We start from the raw sequence: 21,242 nt of genomic DNA, 5'->3' as shown, positions 1-21,242 counted from the left end.
TGTATATTCCTGATTAGTTACCTTTTTATAATTAGCTACCTCGTTGTTTAAGTCTTCCTCCCTCTCTTGGTACAATTCCAGTTGCAGTCTTTTGTTTTCCTTTTCACAAAGTCCGTCCACACCCTTTGAAATGTTTGATTCACCCATGACCATTGTTGTCAAGGAGTTTTTGGCGGTTTACTCTGCAATTTTGACAAAAGGCATATTTGCTAACCAATGATCCTAGATCATCATCTAGGCCAGGCCAGTACACAAAACTTCTGGTAATGTATTTCATGCTAAATACTCCCGTGTGTTCAGTATGAATTTCTGCCAGAATCTTGACACTTAAAGAATGAGGTACTACAACTCTGTGATCCCACTAGCACTCTGCTCTGCTTGCTGAACTTGTTCTTGCATTGAACAGCTTCTCTTTCAACTCTACTCACTTGCTGCACATAAAAGGACCTGCAGGTCCTAGCTATGCTTGCTTTTTTTAATGGGAAATGTGGAACATTCCTGTTCCTGTATTACACATGCCCCCTCCATCATCTCTTTTTCCCATACATTGATGACTATGGGTGCCACTTCCCCGCTCACTTCCCCGAGAATGGGGAAATTTCATTGACTTTGTTTCCAATTTCAACCCTTCTGTCACCTTCACATGGTCCAGCTCTGACTCTTCCCTTCCTTGACTTCTCCGTCTCCATTTCTGGGGACAGGCTATTAATCAATATTCACTACAAGCCCACGGATTCCAACTGCTACCTTGACTACACCTCCTCTCAGCCACTTCCAGTAAGGACTTTATTCCATTCTCCCACTTCCTCCATCTCTGTTACGTCTGTTCAGATGATGCAACCTTCGATACAAGCGCTTCCTTTTACCTCAACCAAGGATTCCCTCCCCAAAGTGCTTTATTTTTAAAACAAAAACAGAATTACCTGGAAAAACTCAGCAGGTCTGGCAGCATCGGCGGAGAAGAAAAGAGTTGACGTTTCGAGTCCTCATGACCCTTCGACAGAAGGGTCTGTTCTGTCGAAGGGTCATGAGGACTCGAAACGTCAACTCTTTTCTTCTCCGCCGATGCTGCCAGACCTGCTGAGTTTTTCCAGGTAATTCTGTTTTTGTTTTGGATTTCCAGCATGCGCAGTTTTTTTGTTTTTATCTCTGCTTTATTTTTAACCCTTTCACAGGATGTGCATGTCACTGGCTAGGCCAGCATTTATTGCCCATCATTAATTGCCCTTGAGAAGGTGGTGGTGAGCTGCCTTCTTGAACCGCTGTAGTCCATGTGGTGTAGGAACACCCACAGTGTTGTTAGAAAGGGACGTCCAGGATTTTGACCCCGTAACAGTGAAGGAACGGCGATATAGTTCCAAATCAGGATGGTGTGCGGTTTGGAAGGGGACTTGCAGCTAGTGGTGTTCCCATGTGTCTGCTGCCCTTGTCTTTCTAGGTGGTAGAGGTCACAGGTTTCGAAGGTACTGTCGAAAGAACCTTGTAGATGGTACACACTGCTTCCACTGTGTGTCAGTGGTGGAGGGAGTGAATTTTTAAGGGGTGGATGCAGTACCAATCAAGCAGTCTGTTTTGCCCTGGTGTTGAGTATTGTTGGGGCTGCAATCATTCAGGCAAGTAGAAATATTCCAACACATTCCTGATTTGTGCCTTTCTGGTCATTAATAATCCCAGGATGTTGATACTGGGGAATTCATTGATGACAATGGCATTGTCTGTCAAGGGGATATGCTCAGATTCTCTCTTGTTGATGATGGTCATTGCCCGGCACTTGTGTAGCACAAATGTTACATGCCACTTATCAGCCCATAACCAAGGCCCTCCACCATGCCCGTTATATTTCACACACTTCTGCGTTCACTCCTTCCTTTTCCTTCCCCAACCATGACAGGGTTCCCCTTGTCCTCACCCTCCACCCCACCAGCCTCTGCTTTAAAAGAATCACCCTCTGCCATTTCCGCCATCTCCAGCATGATGCCACCACCAAACATATGTTTCCCTTCCCTGCCCTTTCAGCATTCCGAGCGGACATTTCTCTCCATGGCACTGTGATCCATTCCTCAGCAACCCCAGCATATGCTCCCTTTCCTATGGCATCATTCCATGCAAGTGCCGGAGATGCAACACCTGCCCTTTTACCTTCTGTCTTCTCACCATCCAAGGCCCCAAGCACTCTTCCCTGGTGAAACAGCGATTTACTTACACTTCTTTTAATTTAGTATGCTGTATTCACTGTTCAGAACATGGTCTCCTTTAAACTGGGGAGACTGGGTAGAGCAGACCTGCGACAGTGTTCCAATGAAGCCCAGCACAAAAGCTTGAGGATACAAGCGCTTCCGATATGTCTTCCTTTTACCACAACCGAGGATTCCCTCCCCAAAGTGCTTTTTTTTTTTAACCCTTTCACAGGATGTGCATGTCGCTGGTTAGGTCAGCATTTATTGCCCATCCCTAAATGCCCTTGAGAAGGTGGTGGTGAGCTGCCTTCTTGAACTGCTGCAGTCCATGTGGTGTAGGTTCACCCACAGTGCTGAACAGAGGTGTTCTGCAGAGTGGTCAACCTCATCTTTCAACTAGGCACTTAACAGTTTCTGAACTCAACATCTAGTTCAACAATTTTAGTCAAAACCTCTGCCTTCATTTTGTCTAGTTTCTTTATTTGTTCACTTTGCATTCAGCTGACTGCTTTTCAGCCTTCAGACTCACACCCTATCTGGACACATCTTTTGTTTCTTTACTTTACCTATTGTCACAAAACCTTTTGCTATTTAGTCTCTGAATAAGGGGTGGGCCATTTAAGACTGAGATGAGGAGGAATTTCTTCACTCAGAGGGTGGTGAACCTTTGGAATTCTCTACCCCAGAGGACTGTGGAAGCTCAATCATTAAGCACGTTCAAGGAAAAAAATTGATGGATTTCTGAGATCAATAATATCAAGGGATATGGAGATAGTGTGGGAAAGAGGCATTCAAGTAGACGATCAGCAAAGATCTAACTGAATGGCGCAGCAGCCTCGAAGAGCTGAATAGCCTACTCCTGTTTCTTACATTCCTCTCCTACCCTCCACCCCTACCACAGACCTTCCCTTTTGTTCTCGCTCTCCCCTCCGACCTCACTATTCCCCATTCCCCCCACCCTCCCCCCACTTTTCACTTGCTCAAAACTTATTACAATTCTATCCTTCTTCAGTTCTGATGAAGGTTCATTCTGTCTCCACAAATGTTGCCTGACCTGCTGAGTATTTCCAGCATTTTCTGTTTTTATTTCCGATTCCAGCATCTGCTGTGTTTTGGCTGTGTATTGTTGCAGTGTTTTGCAATATCCCCACTGTGCTAACACTGGAAAACCGCTTCATGTGGTGAAAAAGAGGAGGTTTTCTGTGAGATTTGGTCCTACCTCAATTGCAAATCTCAAAAGCAACGATAGATATTTTCCATCATTGTTTTTAATTGGGAGAGGATTGACCACTCTCCTACACAACTGCCACTTTGATGTGTGAAACCCATTGATTTAGAACTCAGCAAGCTTGTAGATTTCCTGTGTAATTTCAGTCCTTGACAACCAGTGTGACATTGCATGCTGATGGCAAATAGTCGCTGAGGAATCTCTCCTCAGCGGTTGAATTTTCTTCTTAACAAAACTTTGTTTTTCCTCATTTTCTTTCCTAAGGGTAGTGATTTATGTTGAGTTCTGGTTTCCTTCGTTGCCAGCAATATACTACCTCAGCCAAATGGCCACCCTTCATGGGTGAGGTTGAGCATTGATTGTTAGCGGGCAATTTGAGTTGGGAGACAGTGCATTGCAGCTCTGACCTTATCGCCCTCTGATTTTCACACACAACACACTTTTCAACTGGTCAGAAGAACCTGGTTGATATTTCTGTTGTCCAACATGAGGTGCTACAGCCAATTATAGCACTCCAGCTACCATCCTGGTTGAGATCTGCTCACTCACTTAAGGGAGGCATAGTGGTAATGTCACGGGACTAATAATCCGGAGGCCCAGACTAATGCTCTGGGGATATGGGGTCATATCCCACTATAGCAGCTGGTGGAATTTGGATTCAATAATTCTGGAATATAAAGCTAGTCTTGGTGATGGTGACTTTGACAACTATCATCGATTGTTGTAAGAACCCATCTGGTTCATTCATCCCCTTTAGGGAAGGAAATCTGCCACCCTTGCCCAGTCTGGGCTACATGTGACTCCAAACCCACAGCAATGTAGTTGACTCTTAACTGCTCTTTGAAATGGCCTACGAACCACACAGTTCAAGGGCAAGTAGGGATGGGCCACAAATGCTGGCCTTGCCAACGGTGCACTCATCGCATGAAAGAGTTAAAAAGAAAGCTCCAGATGAAAGGGGATCAAGCCTAGAAACTTTGTGCATAACTCAATATTACACCAGGCTGTGTTAATGGGATGGCACTGAAAAACATCTTTTTCAAATCCTATTCCCACATGGAACAAAAATAATGACAATTACGCTGGTTCAAGACTTTTTATTGGCAGTCTTCGCTTTCAAAACTGGGTTAATCGTGTGCATGTGTTCTCACTCCACTTCAATGGTGTAGCTTAACAGTACATAGCATTCCGACGGCAAGAAATAGCTGATTCTATTCTAACAACGCTCATTACTGAATTATTGCCACAGTAGGCAAGTGGAGCAAATCAGGATTTGGATTGCTTTTAAAAATCCAAGCAAGGTCAGAATTTTCTTTAGTTTCTAAATTGAAAGAGAAAACAAATTCCGTTTATATTCCTCTCATTTATTCTAGGCAAATTTTAAAAGCCCAATCTTACTATTAAAATATTTGGTTTTGTGGTGTACATTAGCACTGTGCCAAACTAGAAATGTAGAGAAAGCTGACCAACAGCTTCAAATAAACAGGCATAGCCCCCCCACCCCACAACAAAGGAAAACCGGAAAACCTGGCAGGGATTCAAATAAATACAGTCACTGTGAAGATAATAAAAATTGCTCATCATAACTTAAGCTGCAGGTACACCCAATGTTCCACCACTTTAATTTTGGGACCGATGTTCCTAAAGTACAACAAGGCATATTTAACAAATGTGACAAATTTAGAAATTACCAAGGGTGGGTAAAAGAAAATTATACTTTATCTTCAGTTCATTCTATAATTTCTCCTTTCAGACCTGTTGGAAGGATTAAAGATACTTTGAAGGTTGAAATGTTTCATAAGGATTTCCATACAACTTTACAGAAATCGGTTCCTTTAATCAGAGATCCAAGCCCAGTAGCATCATTTCAGTTCGTGAGCTGAGATAGTTTACAACACACAATGTACAATAATCTCAAGTATATTCTGGTATTCACAGATAAAACTGGCGCATGATTACACTTGTCTCTGCCCTGGATCCCATGACAGCCCAGAAATACAGAATCATAGAGTGAATCAGCATCAGCGGAGGCCATTTGACCCTTCATGCCTGTGCCATAACTTTGGAAGAGCTATTAATTAATCCCAGTCCCCGGCTTTTCCCCAGCTAAGTGGATTGAGACCATGCCGATTTAAATTGTTTGTTATAAGACACCTCAGGCGGTAACTGCCATCATTAAAAACAAACCCTGGAACCAACTTCTGACAATAAGTGAGACCAAGATCTTAGCATATGTTTTCCTCCTTTAGAAGGCCTGTGTATTTTAAACAAACACTGTTTTAGTGCCTTAATATGAAGCTAGAAAGTACTGTTGGTTTTGTCACTTCCCAGCTACTTTTGGATGCCAATACATTCAAGGACTTTGGAAAGGAAAGCAAAAGGAGAAACAAGCCAGGAAACAATATAGATTTGCCAGCGTAACTTGGGTCTGTCAGCAGTGAGTCACTCAGGTTTCAAACCAGTTTGTGTAGAATAGCAACACGCTTAGTCATTCCTCTGTGCCGCCATATCTCATTCAGTATTTCCTCCACTATTTTTTGTGGGTTTTTTTGTTTGCACATTAATATATTTTCCAGAATCCAAGGGTGCAGATGGAACATGCCAAAAACAGAGTTCAATCTTGTGTGCTTATGGGGAATTTTGTTGGTCCGATGTTACTACTTAATGTTTGCAACATCATGTTCTCTCTTTGTCTCTATTTCTGTTCCTCTTGCCACTGTCTGTCTTGCTCCGATTTCGACTTAGAGTCAGTTTTGGTGGGTGAGTTTTCATTTCAGCTTAAAACTCGCTGGCTTCAGTTATGAACTGACTAGGAATATTTCAGCTTCGATGATTCACTAGGGAGTTTCCCATTGAATGAACTGACCTGACAAGAAACTCCACCAACCTCCAGGACTGGGTCAGCCAGAGTCCTATTCAAAACAGGAATTGAAGCATATAATGGTTACAAGACAGAAGTAGGCTATTTGACCCGTTCTTGACCCAACTCTCTGCAAGAGCATATTAGCTAGTTCCACTACCCAACCCTTTCCCTCGTAGCTCTGCAATTTTTTTCCTCTTCAGGTGCTTATCCAGTTCCCTTTTGAAAGCTATGACTGAATCTACCTCCACCACTCTCAGGCAGTGAAACCACTTGTTGCATAAAAAGGTTTTTCCTCATGTCTCTGTTGGTTCTTTTGCCTTTCACCTTAAATCAGTGATCTCAAGTTCTCAATAGTTCTGCCAATGGAACCAGTTTCTCCCCAACTGCTCTGCCCAAATCCATCATGATTTTGAATACATTTAGCAAATCACCTCTCAATGTTCTCTTCTCTAAGGAGAACCGCCCCTGCTTCTTCAATCTATCTACCAAGTAATTGACACCCCTCACTCCTGGAACCATTCTCGTAAATCTTTTCTGCACCTTCTCGAAAGCCTTACATCCTTCCTAAAGTGCAGTGCCCAGAGTTGGACATGATGTTCCTGTTGAGGCTCTACTAAGGCGGGGCTTTCCCACCCCGCCCGGCCCCACTGAAAGTCAATGGGCTTTTGGCTGGGCCGCTGCATCCCCTGCAGCGGGTCACACCACAGCAGGTCTGGAAAATCCCTGCCCTAGTGTTTTATAATGCCTCATCTTAACCTCTTTGCTTTGTACTCTATGGGAGGAAGTAATGTTATGCCCTCACTCGTGGTGAGTTTGGTAGCGGGAAGGCATTTAATCAGATGGGAGGATTGCGGGTGAGGACTCCATCACCTTCCAGCCTCTCCCCCGATTAAGTGTGTGGTGGGAAGAGCCGTGGACGGCTTCCTATCCCACTGCCTATTGAGGCCCTTAAGTGGGCAATAAATGCCCACATAAAATCTTCATCTCGCCACCATTGGTATTAACCCATGGATGGGAGAGGGCTTGCCATACATGGCAAGCAATCAAACAGGGTTGATTGCGGGCTTCCGGGCGATAGGTCGCTATTTCAAAGGCGTTCTGTTCCTGATTGAGGGACCCAGGATTGGGAAGGGGGTTTCCTCCTGCAAGCCATGCCCCTGCCCTTACTGCTGACCCCCCAGCCCCACAACCCTCACCCCGTGCTAGCTCTCCGACATCACTCACTGGTGGCCTGGGAGACAGCAATGATACTAGTCCTCAGGTGGATGTTATACTGACAGCAGCCACCACCTTCCCAGTGGCACTGTCATTCAATACAGCTGCTGGCTCTGTTTGGCCGGCAGCTCTTGGCAAGCGGGACTTCCACCTCCCAAGTCCTTGAACCCAAGGGAAAGCCTGCCGCTGGCCTGTCAAGAGCCTGAGTGGAAAGAGATGCAGCGGGCCTTCCCAAAACGAGGTGACATGGGGCTCTCACCATCACAACAGCCAACAGCTGAGACCCGAGTCACCTCCATAGGATTTCACCCTTCATCACTATTTATAAAATCCAGAAACACCATATGCCTTTTTAACCACTTTTTCAACCTGCTCTTCCACATTCAATGGTTTATGTATATAAATCCCCATATCTCTCTGTTCCTGTACCACCTTTAGAACCATTCCCTTTATTTTATATTGCCTTTCCTCATTCTTCCTACCAAAATGTATCACTTCCCACTTCTCTGCATTAAGTTTCATCTACCATATGTCCGTCCATTCCGCCACCCTTTCTATGGTCTCTTGAAATCTATTACTATCCACTATATGGTTCATAATACTTCCAAGTTTTGTGTCATTTGCAAATTTAGAAATTATGCCCTGAACACCATGATCTAGATCGCCAATATATATGAAGAAAACCACTGGTCCCAATACCAACCCCGGGGAGCCCCACTTCATCCAGTCTGAAAAGCAACCTTTCATCATCATTTTGTGTTTCCTGTCATTCAGCTACCTTTATATCCATACTGCCATTGTCCCTTTTATTCCATGGGCTTTGACCTCGCTCTAAAGCCCATTTTGTGATAGTTTATCAAACACCTTTCGGAAGTCCATGTACACCACATCAACCATATTATCCTCATCAACCTTCTCTGTTGCCGCATCAAATAAACTCAATCAAGTTAGTTAAATATGATTTTCTGTTAGCAAATCCATGCTGTGTTTTCTTAATTAATCCACACTTGTCCAAGTGATTGTTAATTTTGTTCTAGATTAAAGTTTCTCAAAACATTGCCACCACTAAAGTTAAACTGACTGGCTTGTTGTTGCTGGTCTATCCTTACACCCTTTTCTGAACAAGGGTGTAGTGCTGCAATCCTCCAGTTGTCTGAAGACACACCTGTATCTAGGGAGGATTGGAAGATTATGGCCAGTGCCTCAGCTATTTCCACCCTTATTTCCCTCAGTATCCTGACTTATCAACTCTAAATACAGCCCACCTTTTTAACACCTCTTTATCAATTTTTAGCCATCCAGTTTCTCAACTACCTCCACTTGGCAGCATCTATTTCCTTGGTAAAGGCAGGTGTAGAGTACTCATTTAGTATCTCTGTTTCCATGCAAAGATCCAATTTTTTGGCCCCTAATTTGCCCCACCCCTCCTCTTACCACCCTTTTAATTTGTATATGCCTGTAGAAGACTTTTAGATTCCCTTTTCTGTTAGCTGCCAGCCTCTTCTCATACTGTCACTATACCTCTCATTTATTTTTTCACTTCCTCTTTAAGCTTTCTACATTCAGCCTGGCTCTCACTTTATTATCAACCTAACATCTGTCATATGCATTCTTTCTCTGCTTCACTTTGCTCTCTATTTCTTTCCCCATCCAAGAAGCTTTGACTTTGCTTGCCCTACCTTTTTCCTTCTTGGGAATACACCTTGACTGTACCCAAGCCATCTCCTCTTTAAAGGCAACCCATTCTTCTACAGTTTTGCCTGCCAATCTTTAATTCCAATTTACCAGATCCATTCTCACCCCACTGAAAATGGCCCTCCTCAATTAATCATTTTACTTTAGTTTGTTCCTTGCCTTTTTCCATAGCTAACCTTAACCTCATGAAATTATGATCACTGTTCCCTAAATGTTTCCCCATTGACACTTGATCCACTTGACTCACTTCATTCTCCAGAACCAGATCCAGCAATGCCTCCTTTCATGTTGGGCAGGAAACATACTGCTCTAGAAAATTCTGCTGAACAACTTTAGAAACTCTTTCCCCTTCTGCCTTTACACTTTTATGATCCCAGCCAATATTAGGATAATTAAAGTCCCCCATTTTCTCTACTGTATGGTTATTGCACCTTTCTGTTCATTTGTTCCTCTATATCTGCCCCATCAGTTCATGGAATATGTACTCTTTCAAAAGAAATTGCATTCCCTTTGGGCGTCTTTTCTTTCTAAAGTGCTTGGAAATGAGTTGTAGACAAATCATCAAATTTTCAGAAGTCTCCCTAGAGGTGCTTAGCAAAGAGTTGAGACCGAAGAGCAAATTCCTTTCCAAAGAACTCCCAGGAGGGCTACCAAACACTCTATCTGCCAGGCATGGAGAGAGATTTCAGAGGTTGTCAGCTCCAGAAATGCTACCTCCACTCCCCCCAAAACTAGATATAATAGAGGGTATTCCCCAATTGGTTCCAGTCATGGCTTACTCTTGCCTCTGAACCAGAAGGTTGTGGCTTTAAGCCCTACTCTAGGGCTTGAGCACAAAGATCTAAATTGACACTCCAGTACAGTGCTGAGGGAGTGCTGCACTATCGGCAGTGCCATCTTTGAGATGAGTTGTTAAACTGAAGCCTCAGCTGCCATCTCAGGTGGATGTAAAAGATCCCATGGCATTATTTTGAAGCAGAACAAGTGAGTTTTTCCTGGCTAATGTTTATCCCCCAAACAACATGACAAAACAGATTACCTGCTCATTATCACATTTCTGTTTCTGGGAACTTGCTGTGTGTAAATTATCTGCCTTGTTTCCAACATTACAACAGTGACTAGACTTCAAAAATTACTTCATTGGCTGTAAAGAGCTTTGCGATGTCCTGAGGTCATGAAAGATGCAAAATAAATGTAATTCTTTCTTTCTTAATGGCCTTACAAGAGAAGCAAGGGTGAATCCTGCACTTCCTATACCCCTCTCTCTACAACACATGGCAGAATTTCTTCAACCCATCTCCCAGCACTCTCAACAGTTCCCTTTCCACATCACTTCACTCATCACCCAGCACACCATCTCCCAGTTCATTGCAAACAGACAATAATCCTTTCTTTGCTCACTTGAAAATACTGTAGCCACTAGTATTCATATGACTCGCCAGCCAATGTACAATCACTAACTTCTCTCAGGCATCATCCCTCACTTCACACTCCATACACTTGCATCCCATTTAACTACTCCTCAGCCTGATTCCATCTGCTCCACCTCAGCATGTGCACTACCAGCACAAAGCCCACACATCTGTACTCTCAGCAGCCATTTGCTATCCCTTGCCCTCGATTTCTGCAGGACGAAGTGGCCCAGAGCAGTAAGTCAAGGGGATGACCAGCCAATCTCAAGATCTTCACTGGACTGGAGCAGGAAACCATAGAAATCTGGGAGCCTGCCGTAACTTTGAGGCTGGAGATTTCTCTGAAAAGGGTGTCTCTGACAATTACTTGTACCCTTTCATTAATCATTGGGAAAACACAGATTCAGCCACCTCGGTTGCATTAAACTTTTTTGTGATGCAAAACACACATCCAAGGAAGAGGGTCCTGTACATGGTTTTACATTTGATATATGGCACAGAGACAGACCATTCACTCCAACCACTCCAGGCCAACCAACATTTATGCTCCACTCAAGTCTCCTCCATCTTTTCTCATCTAAATCTATCATTGTAGCCATCTATTCCATTGTCCCTCAGATGCTTGTCTAGTTTCTATTTAAATACATCTATACTATTTGCTTCGACCACTCCATATTGTAGCGAGTTCCACATTCTTACCACTCTTTGGATGAAGAAGTTTCTTCTAAATTCCCTGTTGGATGTCTTGGAGACCTTCTTATATAAATGATCTCTAGTTATGCTCTTCCCCACAAGATGAAACATTCTCCATGTATCCACCTCATCAAATTATTTCATCATTCTAAATACCTCTCTTAGGTCACTCCTCAGCCTTCTTTTTTCAAGAGAAATGAGACCCAACTTGTCAATCCTCTGTCAATCCAATGTACTGCTGCATAGAAACCATCACATATGCTCTATCACTTCCAGGCACAGACATTAGCACTGCAACTGCATTAGGGAGTGAGGTAGAGAGGTCTGCACCTGGCAATGTTCTTGGCATTAGTCCATCAAAGCAGTGATGGCTGCAACAGCCCAGAAGATGCCTCACACACTTCAAGGTCCTCTCCCAGATCTGAAAAGTTTGGGGACCCAGTAATGAGAAGAAAGCTGCTTACTTCACACAGACAGTTGTATGAGGTAATTGAAGACTAGCCAAGGAGTTTCACCAGCATGGCTGCAAGTATGGAGGAGTCCGCATCTGGCCAGTGTAATGTTCCCTCACATGGCATTAGCATTGTGCAGTCTTTTTTGGCGAGTGTGACCAAATCTAGGGATGCTGTTGCCAAAACCCATATTTGTAACTTCAGTGGAAACACAAACAGCTGTCATGCTGTCTCTCAGCTCACACCCGTGCTCTGTCTTTAACAGAAAGGTGTGCACTATACAAAGATAGGTAGAAAAGCAAGTTGAGCAGAAAACGCTAAGGCCAGAATTTTACCTTCGGCATGCCTGTGCATGCCCAACACGCCCGAGCATAATATGACTCGCAATGATGTAGGGCGTGCAAGCTAACGTCATCGCGCACTCGCACGATTTCTCATTCGGGGGGCGCGTGCCGGAGTCAGCTGCGCACCTGCCGATAATTAAAAGGCTTATTAAGACCATTAATGAGATAATTAACGTGAACTTTACATTGCCCATCCGACCTTAACAGTTGGCGGTCAGGCGAAAAGGCCAAGCGGACTTTACATTTTTTAAGAAACCTCATCCAAGAGCAGGATAAGGTTTCTTAAAGCTAATACAAATTAGATAAAAACTTTATTTTGAATTTAAAAACATGTCCCATCTCATATGACTGTGTCACATGAGGGGATGTGTTTCATTAAATTTTTATGGTATTAATTTTTGTAAAAAGCGCTTCAATCTCCCTGAGGCAGCTCTGTGCTTCAGGGAGATTGAAGCTCTCTTTCACATGCATGCGCAAACTGCGCCCCAGGCCTGCTCTCTCTCTCCACCCCACCCGCACAGGTAGCGCTCAGTGCTGCCACGCGCAATCCACACAGGGCGGGCCTTAATTGGCCCGGCCGCCTGAAATCACGGAGTGGAGCAAATGGCGGGCAGCGATTGGCTTCCCGACCGGCCCTGCCAGCTCCCGCTGAGCCAGCCCAACGAGGGAAAAATTCTGGCCCAGGTGTCTACAAAGGGATATAGATGGGTAAAGTGAGTGGGCAAAATTTTGGCAGACGGAGTATAATGTGGGAAAATGTGAGGTTGCCACTTTGATGGGAAGAATTAAAAAGCAGAATTTTATTTAAATTGAGAGAGACTGCAGAATGTACGGTACAGAGGGATCTGTATGTCCTCCTACATGAATCACACAATGTTCACATGCAGGTACAGCAATTAATTAGGAAGGCAAATAGAACGTTAGCCTTTATTGCAAGGGGAATCAAATATAAAAGGGGGGAAGTCTTGTTACAAGTGTACAGGCCGTTGGTGAGACCACACCTGAGTACTGCGTACAGTTTTGATCTCCTTATTTAAGGAGGATATGCTTGCATTGGAGGCAGTTCAAAGAAGCCACTACATTGAACCTAGGGATGAAGGAGTTGTCTTATGAGGAAAGATTGAGCAGGTTGGGCTTGTACTCATTGGAGTTTAGAAGAATGAGAGATGACCTTATTGAAAAATATAAGATTCTGAGGGGGTTTGACAGCACAGATGCTGAGAGGATATTTCCCCACATGAGGGAAATCTAGAACTAGGGGACACAGTTCCAGACGAGGAGGAATTTCTTCTCTCAGAGGGTGGCTAATCTTTGGAATTCACTGCCCCGGAGAGCACTTGAGGCTGGGTCATTGAATATTTTGAAAGCTGAGTTAGAAAGATTATTGATCTACAAGTGAGTAAAATGTTATGCAGTGAAGGAGTTCAGGAAACAATCAGATGAATGGTGGAACAGGCTTGATGGGCTAAGTAGCCGGCTCCTGCTCCTATTTCTCATGTTCTTATGTTTCTTTTGGAAAGGCAGATGTTCACCTTGCCCAAATGGATGGAGCAAGTAGACAGGATCATTCTCGAAGTGGCTCATTTTTTAAAACTCTACCCTCCTGCAGACCGGTGGAATGATGATCCCTAGTTCACCAATTAACTGAATTTACTATCCCATTATATTCCTTTACTAAAGCCTTGGTAGGAAACTCGGCATTCCGTATGTCAAACAAAAACACCACGAGCCCGGTTCCTTCTCTGTTGATATTGTAGATCTGACCTATGGTCTGTAGGGCTGCTCCATTAACCTCAGTCATTAATCCTTCTTTTGATTGCTATTCAATGGTCCCTCCAGGAAAGTGAATGTGTGTGGATATTGGTTAAGGATAATTTATGCATGCAGCTCTGATGCCACTATGTACCAAGACTAAGGCCTGAGTTTTACACCAGGTTTTGGGGGCCCGATGTTGGGGTGAAAGGTGAGTCTCGAGCCCGCACTGGCTGACAGCGGGACTGGTTTGGTGATTTTACCCAGGCAGTCGGCTAGCTGGTGACCCAGTATCCACTTTAGGACAACAGGCAGACTCCTGATTCAGCCTGCCCTGTCGCAGGGCCAGCAACCCCGACCACTCAGCAGTGCCACCAAGACAGATCGTCACTGCTGAGGGTGGCAGGACACCGCGAGCCTCCAACAGGCAAATCCAAACAAAATGGTTTTTAAAAATTCAGGGGATCAAGAATCGGAGGGGAAAGTACACCAAGGAGACTGTTGGGGCCATGGGGGCTGCCTTCCCTGCCCACGGCCCGCTGTTTGGGCAGTCGAGCATCTGGCTCAGATGGCAACCCGCCCCTCCCATCCCCCACCCCCACCAGGCTGTGGCAGGCTGGCTGCCTCCATTAATCTGGTAGTTTCCCCATGAGGTGGCAAAATGTCTGAGGCCCCAGTTGGCTGCCAGCCTCCTTGGAGCAGGCAGCTGATCCGCATAGCACCCCCCACCCACGCCCCTCCCAACCACTTGGAAATCGGATCAGCATTGGGAACCATCGTAACATGGCTCCCCACTATTTTAATGGCCCCTCCACCTCCCAGCCTGCCACGTGGGGGGGGGGCCAGTAAAATTCTGCGCTGTCCATCACCTAGAGAATAGGCACCTGAGCAAAGTCACAAAGGGATTATGTGGGGGTGTACCCCAGCAGGACTTTATGCATACGGGGGAGGAGGAAAGGAGAGAAAATGATCCAACACATAGCTTGTCGCTGTCATTAATAAATAACAGACACCATGCTGTAAGTCAAGCAAATATCAGTATTTTCTCTGGGTATAAAACCAAATGGACCCAAGTCAGAATTCACTTTATCTAAATTCTGTTCTTTATTGAATTTAACTTCCACCAGTTTAGGTCTTCCTAAGCGGAAACAGATCATCAGAGGATGAGGTTCTCTCCAAAACTGTGCAAGTCATGTCTCATGATCTTCCTGATTATCCTGCACAACCAGTTCTGGGACTGAAGCCTACAACAAGGTTCCAGGTTACCTTATGGTCACTTACCTCAGAACGACAGATTAGAAGCCAGATTTGGCTTCGGCTGATCCTGGACTTGGAATTGGACAAATCAGCCAGGGTTCCTGTTCTTGTCTGCTACCTCGTAACTCCAATAGAAATTGCAAAAGGTATGTCAGCAGGAAAATAGTCGGTCTGCCTGCTGATGCAACGTAGCTTCACATAGAGATTGGTCACTGAATTAAATTTGGCCACTTGGATCAATCACTCTTGATGGGAAGGTATAATTTGCCTCTGTGCATTCCACCTATTTGGAAAGCCAGATGGATAAATTGTGCGATTCACTGGGGTAAAGAACTGCTCACTTGGGAGTCACTTGATTTCTACAAAATGACAAATACATACCAACTATTCCTTCTAATCACAATACTGAATGGGAATTGCCCTGATTCCTACATGCCGGAGATGGGAGAAGGCAGAAAGGGGGAAATAGTGGTCTTGTGGTAATGTCACGGAACTAGTAACCCAGAGGCCCAGGCTAATAATAAATCTGGAATTGAAAGCTAGTAATAGTAGCCATGAAACTACCACTGATTGTTGTAAAGACCCGTCTGAGTCCATCCACCTTCAGGCTGAGGTTATAGCACCGCCATGCCAACGCACCAAGGCCAACACTGATAGGATGGCGATCACCATGGAGACCTTGGTCCAGGACGTCGATCCTGCTCTGCTGCACAGGCTGAGCTCCATTGCTGATGCCATAGTTGGTCTCCAGCAGTGTGTACACAAGAGGGGTATGGGGCAGTCCGATCTCACTCCAGCTACCCCTGCTCCTCAAGCAGTTAGCCAGGGGCCATTGCGCACCCTTGGGAGGGGAGTCAGCGGGTGCACACCCTGGGGCCATCCACCCAGGCGATTCTGGAAGTGTCCGGCCCATCCGAATCCATTCACTCTGTGACCCCAGAAGCTCGACCTCCACAACTCGAGGAAGGTGCCACTGCCACTCCCCGAAAGCAGGCCGGGCACTCCAGGTCTTGGCCCTCCAGAGGACGCCCGTCAGGGTCATTACAGACAGGGCGTCACAGTCAGCAAGCTGCTTTTATCTCCTGCTATGGATGTCCGGGAAGCACCAAGACAGAGTTACGGAAGTTAGGAAGATGTAATTGCACAGCCTCGACACGAGTGTTAAACACTTGTACATACTGTTTACTATTGTCAATAAACTCATGCCACCAAACATGCCCGACACCAGCGGGCACGGACGATTCTGCCCAAGGGCTGAGGGACAAATGCTGGCTTTGCCAGTGATGCCACAGTGAATGAATGAATAAAGGGAAACAGAAATCCCATCATCCGGCAATGTACTGTTTTAAGATCAGGAAACTCGAGAAGGTAATTTGAAAATATATATACCCTTGATTCAGCAGCTTTTCTCACTGATTTTGATGCGTTAATATCTATTTGCAAGAAATTTTTTCTCTACAGCTTTTTTCTCCACTTTTTGATAGATGACTCATAGGGCAAAGTTACAAGAGCACTGGCCACCTCTCTGTATCTTATCACATGTGAATCTGGACAGTCAGCGCTGGTTAGCTCAGAGTGACCTGAAGCGATAATATTAACTAATTTTCCTTCCCTGACCAAGGAACTTTAAAGTCCCTAACCCTTCCATTCAGCTAGCTCAGCACATACCAAAGGCTAACATTGGGCCACTCCTTTTTTTAATTCATTCACAGGTTGTTGGCATCACTAAGAAGGCCAGCTATTTCCCATTCCTCACTGCCTGTGAGAAGGTGGGGGTAAGCCGTCTACTTGAACCGAGCAGTCCACGTGCTGAAGGTACTCCCACCGTACGAGCAGTTTTTTTTTTGGATGCAGCTGAGTGGGCTGCTGGATCAATTCAGAGGGCAGATAAGAGTTGATCACAGTGATATATATGGAGTTACATGGAGGTCAGACCAGCTTCCATTAGTTGGGGTGGTTTGACAATCAGTAGTTTATGGTTACCATTGCTCATACTATTCCAGATTCATTTAATTGACTGAAACTACTAAGTTTTGAGGACGGAATCGTCCAAGATTTGCACAAAGTGCGGTAGCAGGCAGGGAAAAGGACGTTTTACCTGCTGGCCGCAATGGCTGGTTTTCACGCCGCATCGTCCCATTCCCAGTGGGTCCCACCTCATTAATAATGCATTCGCATGAAACACGCCAGATCGCTGGCAGACAGCTCCTGATTCGCCTGCCCCGCTGTCACCTCAGGCCTTCAGTAATCCAGGCACCATATTTAAAGGGCGCCCCTGCACACAGTTAACACTCTCGAAGGGATCGGAAGCTGCTGCAAAGTCACGGCTGCCAAAGGGAGGAAACATGCTGCCCCCAAATTTGGCAATGCCTCCCTCAGGCGCCTATTGGACGTAGGGGAGGCCCGCTGTGAACAGCTCTATCCCCGCTGTGGGCGAAGGCCCAGCAAGCAAGGTGAAAATTCCAGCATGGGAGTTGGTGGCAGCAACGGTCAGCCCTGCAAAAGATGCAGCCACGCAGTGCTGAAAGAGGGTGAAACATCTCCTCCATTCCCCCAGAGTAAGTCACTTTTCTCATCACTCTCAACTCACGCACTCACAAACCCATCACACATCCACAAGGATCTCACTCCCTGCCAGTTCAAGGGAAATCACTCTCATGCACAGCTTCATCAGTGGATGAAGGCCCCATGGATCATGTCCTCATCTCGTCCATTGCACTACTCACCGCCCACATGTGCCAGATATCCTTCTCATCTGGCCTGGCAGGCCTCCTGCTTACACTCTCTCCATCTGTCTTCCTGCAGGACAAGCTGGCACACAACAAAAGGGAGAGGGCGCAGACTGGTGGAGGAATGCCCGACATCAAGGTCCTCACTGACTTTGAAAACAGAGCCATCCAGCTGGCCGGCGATGATCTGGACCGTTCCTGTGCTGACAGTGAGGTTGGCAGTGCTCAGCCAAGTGAGGATCCAGCAGTACAACAACCATGCTGTGAGAAAGTTCCCCTGTTCCACAGTCCCCTGTCATGCACTAATTATCTCTCCTGGCTTTTACAGTGAAATCTGGGAAGCAGCCAAGGGGGTCCACGAGTTCTCAACTCAAGCCCCGAAGAAACCTCAGAAGAAGAATCTGATGACACCCTAATTGAAGACCCATCACAGCGCTCACCCACATTCTTCACCAGTGCAGTGACACACACCTTGAAGGGACCTCATTCTAGAGTAGCCTCGGGCCACAATCTGGTGAGCACATCACACTATCTGATCCACAGCAGGGGGCAGCAGGTTTCTAGCACTCAGAGGATTGCTGGAGGCCAGGAATCTGCTCAGTCCGAGTCAGATGAGGAGCCTCTGGACTCGGTCATGCCTCAGGTGCTGGAACTGCAAAGACAACTCGGGAACATCAGGAAGGGATGTCTGCTGCACTCCTCAGATTGCAAGGCATGATGGAGGAGTCCATCCGTCTTCAGTCTGAGGTGATAGAGCAGACATGCCAACATACGAAGGTCAACACTGGCAGCTGCCATGGAGATCTTTGTCCAGGACATCGATCCTGCATTGCTGCGCGGGCTGAACTCCATCGCTGATGCCGTAGTTGATCTCGAACAGCGTCAATGCGAGAGGGGTGAGGGCCGGCTCAATTCTCACTCCAGCTTCTCCTTTTCCTCCCTCGTGCACCCATAGGGAGGAGGATCATCTGATGCACACCCCGGGACCATCCACCCAGGTGACTCCGGGAGTGTCCGTCCCATCCAAATCCCCTCGTCCTGTGACCCCAGGAAATCCAGCTCCACAGGCTGCGGAGGGTGCTACTGCCACACAGCAGGCCGTCGAAAGCCAGCTGGGGCCCTCCAGGTCTCAGTCCTCCAGAGGATGCCCACCTAGGTCATAACAGACAGCAGCAGTCAGCAGGCTGCCTCCACCTACACTGTGGACGTCGGGGGAACACCAAGGCTGGGCAGCAGAGTTAGGAAGATTAAGAAGATGCAGCTGCACAGCCTGGGCATGAGTGTTAATCACTTTTGTAAATAAATGCCCAAGAATGCGACCTTGCCAATGGTTCCTTGTTATGATGAGCAGTGTTCGTGTCAGTCAGATGTGAAGCCTTGGTTCCTGCACAAGGTAAAGGCAGGTGTCTCAATCCAGGCCCTCTTTCCTGTGCAGTGTGTAACCTTCAGACCAAATTAATGGTCCAACTTCACACTCACATTACTGATGCCTGCACCTTGATGGTGCTTGTCATTGCTGCCAGAATATCGTGGGCAGGTGTCACAGAGTTCCATCATTCTCTCTGTGTGCTCTCAGCACCTTTGAGGTGGGGCTGGCCCCCATCTCTTAAGGTACTGAAGGCTGACAAAGGATCATGTGCATTTTAAGTTTCATGACTGCGTCTCCATGATATGACCCTAATCACAGAGTGCCAACGAGCTGCCCTCAGTCAGACAGGAGTCAGACATTCACAGAGGCTATGTGAAGATCTGTGGAGTGTCTTCCCTGCATGTTGTCATCATCCTCCTGGAATCTAGTGACAATTAGGGCCTCTGCTGCATCTTCATATCATGAGCCTGAACACTGAGGGTATGTATACTGCCATCAGCCACACAGGAGTCAAAAGTTCATAGATGCAAGGTGAAGATGTCAGGATTGTCCTCACTGCACCTTGTCATCATCCTCCATGAATCTTGTGGCTATGAGGGCCTCCCGAACACATCTGGCCAGTGCGAAGGCCTCATCGCTGACATCCTCGCCTTCAAGGACCTCATTATCTTCATCCCTTCAACATCCTCCTCATTGGAGAATACATGCAATTCCTCCAACTCCTCCTCAGCCTTTTCCTCCACCCCCCCACCCACCCACCCACCCCCCCCTCCACCTTGCAGCACCGCATTTTGGAGCACGCAGCAGGCGATGATGATGCGTGACACCCTCTGGGGACTGTATTGCTGTGCTCCACCAGACCTGTGTAGGCGCCAGAACCTTATTTTCAAAATGTCTATTGTTTGCTCCACCAAAGTCCGGGTCACAGTATGAGCCTAATTATACCATCGCTCTGCTGCAGTTTGAGGCCGCCACACAGGCGTCATCGGCCACGTCCTCTACGGATAGCCCTTGTCCCCAAGGAGCCAATTCTGCTGCCTCTATGGACCCTGGAAGATGTCAGGGGCCTTAATCCTGCTAAGGATGTAGGAGTCGTGGACGCTCCCTGGAAATTACGTGCAGACTTGCAGCATGTGTTTGTTGTGGTCGCGCACCAGCTGAACATTCAGCGAGTGGAAGCCCTTCAGGTTGACGTAGTTGATTGCTTGTTGCCACAGGGATCTAAGTGCCCTGTGAGTGCAGTCGATGGCACCCTGTACCTGTGGAAAACCTGAGATCTATTCAAATCCCAGCGCTCTTGCATCCTGGCTTTCCTGGTCCCGGTCGAAATACACAAAGTCCTGTGCCTTCAAGAAGATGGTGTCCGTGACCGCGGCCTCAAACTGCAGCAGAGCGATGGTATAATTAGGCTCATACTGTGACCCGGACTTTGGTGGAGCAAACAATAGACATTTTGAAAATAATGTTCTGGCGCCTACACACTTGTGCATGGAGGCTTGTGAGATCCCGCACAGGTCACCTGTGGAGCCCTGGAAGGAGCCATTGGTGTAAAAATTGAGCGCTGCGGTCACTTTCACTGCCATTGGCAACACATGTCCTCCATGTCCCCGTGGCACCAAATGCTGCAGTAAGTGGAATGTGTGACCGACCAGCTCCCTAGACACGCGCAGTCCTTGGCATCACTGGCTCTTGGTCATCTGCAGGAATGACAGGCGCCATCTACAGATCCTGGGTCTAGCTGACCAGTGACGGCTCGCTTTGGATCTTCAGCTGCCCCTTCATCTTCAGAGAGCTTGCGAGCACTGTGCAAGGTTAAGAACATTCACCTCCGAGTCCCCCTTAAAGTTCAGGTCACCAGGTGCACACCTTTTAAAGGCGTTCATGAAGCACACCGTTCTGAAGTCACCCTGGTGTGGACGGCAAATTTGAAGGGGATGATTCCGGCGGACAGAGCTTATAATTCAATGCAATTTTATTAAAATGATGTCCCCAGACATGCGGCAGCAGAAAACACAGCCCACGATTGACGGGTGGAACGGCCGACCGCAAACTGGTT

General features: G+C 46.4%; 1 protein-coding gene across 1 annotated transcript in view; it reads left to right on the top strand.

Moving 5' to 3' along the window:
- nalf2 (NALCN channel auxiliary factor 2) overlaps window positions 1–21,242 on the top strand; it is a 395,372-nt gene that overhangs the window by 363,823 nt on the left and 10,307 nt on the right. The gene's annotated exons all lie outside the window — the stretch shown is intronic.

This window comes from Carcharodon carcharias, chromosome 9 (genome assembly GCF_017639515.1).
Source record: "Carcharodon carcharias isolate sCarCar2 chromosome 9, sCarCar2.pri, whole genome shotgun sequence".
In the NCBI taxonomy this organism is placed as follows: Eukaryota; Metazoa; Chordata; class Chondrichthyes; order Lamniformes; family Lamnidae; genus Carcharodon; species Carcharodon carcharias.
This window is presented reverse-complemented; position numbering and strand designations above follow the sequence as displayed.